This window comes from Mustela nivalis (assembly GCF_964662115.1).
Source record: "Mustela nivalis genome assembly, chromosome: X".
Taxonomy (NCBI): Eukaryota; Metazoa; Chordata; class Mammalia; order Carnivora; family Mustelidae; genus Mustela; species Mustela nivalis.
Window position 1 is genome coordinate 111026811 of NC_139040.1, and position 7468 is coordinate 111034278.

At 40.9% G+C, this 7468-nt stretch overlaps 1 pseudogene across 1 annotated transcript; it reads right to left on the bottom strand.

Annotated features, from left to right (window-relative positions):
- Nucleotides 1-2051: 2051 nt before the first annotated feature.
- Nucleotides 2052-4506, bottom strand: LOC309855675 (DDB1- and CUL4-associated factor 8 pseudogene; annotated as a pseudogene). Its single transcript has one exon. The product of its transcript is annotated as a DDB1- and CUL4-associated factor 8 pseudogene (transcript).
- Between the last annotated feature and the right edge of the window lie 2962 nt (nt 4507-7468).

Genomic DNA, 7468 nt, shown 5'->3' on the forward strand with positions numbered 1-7468 from the left:
AGTCAGTTATGTGTCTGCCTTTGGCTCAGGTCATGATCCCAGGGTCCTGGGATTGAGTCCCACATCAGTTTCCTTGCTCAGCAGAGAGCCTGCTTCTCCCTCTGTCTGCCACCCCTGGCTTGTGCTCTCCTAATCTCTCTCTGACAAATAAATAAAATCTTTAAAAAATACGCAACTTTTGTAGCAACATGGACAGGACTGGAAGAGATTATGCTGAGTGAAATAAGTCAAGCAGAGAGAGTCAATTATCATATGGTTTCACTTATTTGTGGAGCATAACAAATAGCATGGAGGACAGGGGGGGTTAGGAGAAGGGAGTTGGGGTAAATTGGAAGGGTGGTGAACCATGAGACTATGGACTCTGAACAATCTGAGGGGTTTGAAGTGGCGGGGAGGGGGTGGATGGTTGGGGTACCAGGTGGTGGGTATTGGAGAGGGCACGGATTGCATGGAGCACTGGGTGTGGTGAAAAAATAATACTGTTATGCTGAAAATAAATTTAATCTAAAAATATATATATAAAGCTACTACTTTACCTTTGCCTTCCAAATCTCTCCAATATCTCATGTAGCACAAGAAATCTCAGAACAGGGTCACCTGGATGGCTCGGTTGATTGAACATCAGATTCTTGGTTCTCAGGTCATAATCTCAAGGGTCCTAGGATTGAAACCCGAGGCTGGCTCCGTGCTTAGTGGGGAATCTACTTGAGATTCTCTTTCCCTCTTTCTTTGCCCCTTGCCCCCTACCCCCTCCTCATGCGTTCATGTCCCCATGCACCTGCTTCCTCCCTCTCCAAAATAAAATGAAATAAATCTAAAAAAAAAAAAAATCTCAGAACCATGCAGGAAACTGTGAAGAAAGTTTCATTTCACAGTATCATTCCCCCACCCATACATTCAGAACTGCTTCCAAACAGCAGGTGAAAAAAAACAACAACCCTGGATAATTAATATGCTCTTGTCATTGTTCTGTCACCCGGTGTCATTAGAAATTCCCAAAGTGTTTTTGAATGTTCTGTTGATGTTGCTAGTATACATCTCACCCAGTCATGCAGGGATGCCCCAAACTTGGACTGCTAGTTTATAATTTCATTTTCTTTAAGTCCTGTTTTATACTGCAGTGCTTAGTTCAGACTCACTGGGTTCTTTGGGGGCTTTAGGTTCTTTCCTAACAGCACACCTTGGTAGGGGCTGCCCCAATCTCCCAGATCCCCAAGCAGTCGTTCTGACTTTGAATATCAGTGAACAGGAAATTTGAATGTTATTTTCCATTCCAAAGTCTAATTTCAGTATGTAAATGTCTCAACTTGCTTAAGGGGCCAGCGATAATATCCATTTTAAGGAGTTATTATCAAAGGAAAACAGGGGTTTGGGGGGTAAGGCAAAGCCTCTGCATTCACCTACACAAGTAACAGGTGTAAAACAAAAATGAATATTATTACTGAACACTAATTGAACATCCAGCATGCAAAATTTACACTAAATAAGGCTTAAAACAAAATATTTTTAAAAGCAATTTAACCTCTTATAAGCAAGTGAAGAGAATTTTAAGCAGTGCATGGATGTCTAATGGGAATTTTCTTCCAGTGGTATCAATTATCTGTAAGGATAAGCAACTCTTTATTGCAAAAATAAGTTATTGTTAAATTCAGTTCAAATATATGTTCTCAAATATTAGGAATTCTTATATTCCTGGCTAGTATCTTACAGGAAATGGTTGTCCCAAGAGGTCTTCCTGGAAGGAAATCCTGTGGGAATTCTCGCCATGAAAGTTCAAGAGAATTGAGAGTGCAAAATAAACAATGTCATATGATTAAGTTTAAGTTTTACCAGTCTCTGCTCAAAATAATATTAACACAGGTATTCAGAAAGTGTCAACAATCCCTAATTATTTATTCCAGAAGCATCAATTATTTGTTAGGAATTTATGCACCCTCTCTCCCCTTTTCCTTTTCTGTGAGAGAGTGAGAGAGAGTCTGTGTGTGTGTGTGTACATGGGTGTGTGTGGATGGCCAAGTGTCCGCATTAAAGGAACAAGACCATGGTTTGCTTTATTTTGCTTTACTTTCAAAGAATAAACACATTTCTGAAATTTTCAAGTCAACTGAAGAAATTAACCTTAAACTACTGAAGATGGAAAAAAAAGGTGATAGATTTCAGGGTATCAGAAAGGAGAAGATAGACCTAGTAAGACTATTAATTTTTTTTTACCAGAACCTTTAGAAGTTAGCTGTAAGAGCTAAGTCATAAGAAAACAAATGAAAAGAGGCAAAAATAAAAAACAAAACACCTTACATATTTTCTTACACAGAGATATAATGGGTAAAGAGAGGAATAAAGAAATCAAGTGAGAGAAAAGGAATGGGAGAGGAAGAATGTGAAGAAAGAGTAAAGAGATAGAAAAGATGGTTTTTATGGTAGAGAATAGAAAACAAAAACATTTATTAGTTAAAATGAATTTTAAACTTTAAACTTTTAACTTTAAACTTTAAATTTTAAAGTCCAGCCTACTGAAGCAACATCTAGCTGGACCAGGCTTGAGGACGAGGCCGAGGCTTCAGGACGGCAGGCACTGCACACGGTCTTGGTTCTCGTCTTCCTCAGATGAATTGGAGGTACTGGAAGACGCATCTGATTCTGCATCCATGGCTCCAGCTTCAGGAGCTCCCCAGTGCTGGCGATGACCTCTCTGTGTCAGGTGACGCATGAGGAACCAAAGCATGTGGCTGTCAAACAGGTCAGTGTGGTGTATGCGATCTTCATCTCGTTCTCGCTTGTTTCTCTTGATCATATTCTTTAACCCAATCAGCTCAGTGGTAGCTTTGGCTGTGGGTGCCCAGATCTTGGCATCATGATCTAGGCCACTGGTCGCCAGCACAGGTAGGTAAGGATGGGGCTCAAGGCAGTTTATGGTGCCTCCCTTGTCCCCCTCCATGAACTGAATGATCTGGCGAGATGACTTTTCCCAGAAGAAGATGTGACCACAATCACTGCCACTCATGATGAACTCACTTCTGGGGCCATAGAAATTGACACCTTTGATTGTGGCATTATTTCTGTGACCCTTGTATCTCTTAACATACTGGGCTCCATCTCCATCAGAGGAGTTGAAGAGATAAATATCTTCATCATTATAACTGGTCAGGAGCTCTGTGCCATCGTGGCTGTACACGAGGCAGGTGATGTTGGCTTTAGAATCACAGTTGACTAGGTGATGGGGACAGAATTTCTTAAGTACCCCATTATTCTCATTCTCATTAATTTTCCTCTGGTCATAAATTCTTACAAACTGATCTCTTCCACCCACTGCAAACTGGTAAGTATTGGCAGGATTCACATGGATCGCATACAGCCCCACCTTCTTCTCCCTCTCTTTGGTTACCACCACTCTGGAAGCCGGCCGGCCTCGTCTGAGGTCAATGGCAAAAACAACTGCATCTTCACCTGAAGTTAGGAATTGAAAAGGGGAGTCTGGCTCCAGAGCCAACTTATGGGAGGCTCCCCTGTGCTGGGCCACACGCTTGGTATTCTTGCAGTGTGGTAAAGCAGACAGCTCTGCTATGCGTATCTGCCCATCACGGGCGCACATGGCCAAGGTGGAATCACCACAATTAGGAAGGAACTTGGCTTGAAAGACATTATTTTTGTGGCCACTCGCAAACTCCAGTACTGGCTGCTGACGCACCCAGTCCCACACTATCACTTTAAGATCATCACTGCTACTGGCCAGCCAGGTGCCACGCTGGTTGAAGTGCACAGTATTGACACAACCATGATGGCCTTCAAGCTCATAGAGCAGGTGGAAACGCTGCACAAAGACTCTTGCGCCACAGGCCTCATAAACGAAGCGGGCACTGGAACCCAGCTGCCGCTCGCGAAGAGCGGAAACAACTTGCCAGCGAGGGCGGGGCAGGGCAGATATTTCGGAGGACACCCACTCCTCCAGGGCCCGATCCTCATCTGATAGATACTGATCACGGTTAGCTTCAGGGCACTGTACCTGAGGGTGTCCTCCTGCCGCTCCTCTCTCCTCCTCCGCTCCTTGCTCCTCCTCGTCTTCTGGGTCGTAAGGGAAGACGGTTTCCTCACAGATGAAGAACTGGTCCGAATCTTCGGTGCTTTCAAAGTTGATGTTTTCAGCTGAACTTTCTGCGTCTGTGCCTTGACTTTCTGGGGTGGCCTCGCAGAGGATGCCGTCATCTGCGGTCAAATCCAAGCTTAGCTCCGTGTCTGAAGATGTCTCTCTCGTCTCAGCCGCTTCAGACCGCTCCTCCGGGCTATTGAGCAGGCTTCTTTTTTCTGAGTCTTGTAGGCCATCTGGGCTGCTCCCGTTGTCAGACATCTTAAATGATGCTAGCTGTAGCCGGTGTCGAGTGGGAAAAAGCCCCAAAAGTCCAAGTGAAGGAGTAGGCCCGGCCCGGCTGGGGACAGACCAAGGAAAACCGATCAGGCCTAACGGCAAGTCAGACGCCGAAAGCCAAAGTTGGAACGCTGCTTAACGGGCTATAGCCGTTGAAGTATGGGAGCTGGTGAGGTTCAGAACACTTTATCCCGTCCAGCATCTCGCGGTATCTCAGGACTGCTCAGACTTTTCCAAGCCCTCCGCCCCACCCCCGCCCCTGTTTTTCACTTCTCAGCCTCTGGACGTACTGTTCTGTCCTAGATGGGAACATGTTGCACTTTGGAAAATATTCTCAGAGAACTATCAGCAAAAGTGATATTCTTTAGGCAGAACAGTTATCATAAGACTCTCAGTGCTTTGCCTGAACGTGATGTGCAGTATGAAAGGAAGGAACAAGCAAACACAATGAAAGATTGCGAAGGTCCCCACAGCGAGCGAGTTTATGATGTACAGAAAATATCTTGAGCAAATCAAACAGATTTAGGGAAACCTTGACGGCTCTAATGGTAGAAATGTCATAAATAAAATACACGTTGCCTAGTTAATTGCATTTTTTATTTAAAAATACTTTTTAGTATGAGTCGATCCCAAATATTGCATTGGACATACCTCTACCAAAAACTACTCATTTTTAAAATCTGAAATGCAAATTTAACTGTGTGTCCTGTATTTTTATTTGTTACATCTGGCAGACTTTCTTAGGGAGAAGAGTAATTTAGTCCTCAATGTAATCAAGGCTGAAATCAACTGGTCAATTTAAAGTGGACATTGAAATTAGTAACTGTTTCATCAATTTGAGATAGAGGCACAACCTTCTTCTTTTTCCACCAGAGATTCGGTATATTTGGAGTTAATTCAATTTAGGATACTTAGGGGACATCAATGCAATTCAATATAAGAAAAGTTTCTTTTGTGATGTCATAGAACTATCAAAATATTTTAAATATACCCCAGAATATTTCAGAGGCTTCTTAGGGGCCTTTTAGGAAAAGAAAACAGCTCTTCGGAGACAGTTAATTGGCACTGCTGTGTTAAGTTCAGAGCTTCTCCAAGTGAATTATCTGAGGTAATGTCAGTAAATTTTCGAAGGGCTACAGTAAACGACTGACGAAGAATGCCAGAATGAGGAAAACAAGATTTCCCTCAGAGCAATTGCAAGATCAATACAAAATTGATTAAACATAGAAGTATAAAGTCTTCTAAAGAAAGAGAATGTTTCCAAGGAGGTAGTAATGGGAAAGACACATAAAAGAATATTCACAGCAATTTGTAAAGAGTAACACAACAACTTTAAAGCCACCTGAAAGCCATCGAGAGTAACATGCATAAATAATTCAGTGTATATTCCTATAATGGAATAATGTGCAAATGTGAGGATTAATGAATTAAATACATCAACATGGATGAATCTTAAAAACTGATCAGTGGAAATACAAGTGAAAGAATAGTTAATAATTTCATTTTTGTGCAGATCTTTACAGTTTTCACATTAATAAAACTATTTTAAAAGGCAAGGAAATAATGGACTTAAGTTTCAGGGTAATTATTACCTTTACTGGAGGGCAGGAAGTTAAAATCTAGTGGAGAGGGAGCTTCAAAAATTCTTGGTAATATTTATAGCTTGCCCCGAATATAGGTATTTTATTAGTCTTTTTATTATTTATTGCCTGGCATATACATTTATATACCCCTTTCTAAGTATGATGTATCACATAGTAGTTTTTTAAAGAGATAATATTCATTAACAAGGGGTCTTGCTTGGCCATAGAGCACAAAAACAGGAAAACTAGAGCATCAAATCTTAGTATCCCCACCCTGGCAATGTCCGGGGATGGAAGCCTTATTAATTTGCTTCAGAAATATCTTGTTCTGTTGCAAGGAACAGTTCCACTGTTAGAAGTTGAATCAGGTCATTGTAACCTGATGCTATTGTATTAATCTGACTTTTTTTTTCCTACATGCTCATTAAGCAAACATTGCCTGTGAATTGGCTTTTCATTTAAGTTTGCTTTTAAAAAAATTTTTAAAAAGATTTTATTTATGTATTTGACAGACAGAGATCACAAGCAGGCAGAGAGGCAGAGAGAGAGAGAGAGGAGGAAGCAGGTTCACCGCTGAGCAGAGAGCCCGATGTGGGGCTCGATCCCAGGACCCTAGGATCACGACCTGAGCAGAAGGCAGAGGCTTTAACCCGCTGAACCACCCAGGCATCCCTAAATTTGCTTTTAATTTAATTTAATTTAATTGATTCATTTGGTTTATTTACATTCCCATTCATTCACTAAAAATTTATTACAGCTTCAACACACAATGTAATATTCTAGGGCGTAATATTACAAGTGGTGAATAAAAGTGGTAGTTTCTTCACTCATGGAGTAATAATATAGCAGAAAAAAGTGACAGTTGACAAGTCAATACATAGATACATCATATGAGGCAGTGATGAACATTATGGAGAGAAATAAATGTACATAAGTAGATACAGACTGCATGCTTTTATTTTAGATAATGCATTTAGGGAAAGTCCCTTTTTTTAATGGGATGACATTTAAGTAGAGGGCTGAAGAAAAAGAGAAATGGAGTCTTGCAAATATTTAAGATAAGAATATTCTCTATAGAATCACGTTCAAGTGCAAATGCTTTAAAATAGTAGCATAAAAAATAATTAATTAATTAATATTACAATATGAATGTTTATGGAACTTTGAGGAGGCCACTGTGACTGAAGCAATATAAGTAAGCATTAGGGAGAGTGTAAGCAATGGGACTGCAAGAATCAAAGGCCAAATGAAGAGCCTTGTTGAACATCATAAGGAATTTTAATGTTTATTTCATTCTCTGTGGCCTTTAGAAGTTTGTGAGCAGAATAATGTCATTATCTTCCTTTTTAAAAAGATGGCACTGGCTGCTGTGAGAATACGATGGAGTGGAAAGAGAGCAGAAGTATTCAACTGTTGCTGTAATGTAGGTAAGAAATTAAGGTGGATTAAACTAAGGTGAGGATAGTGCGGGTGGTGAAAATTGGTTAGCTTTGGAATATACTTTGGAAGTGGAAATTACAGCATT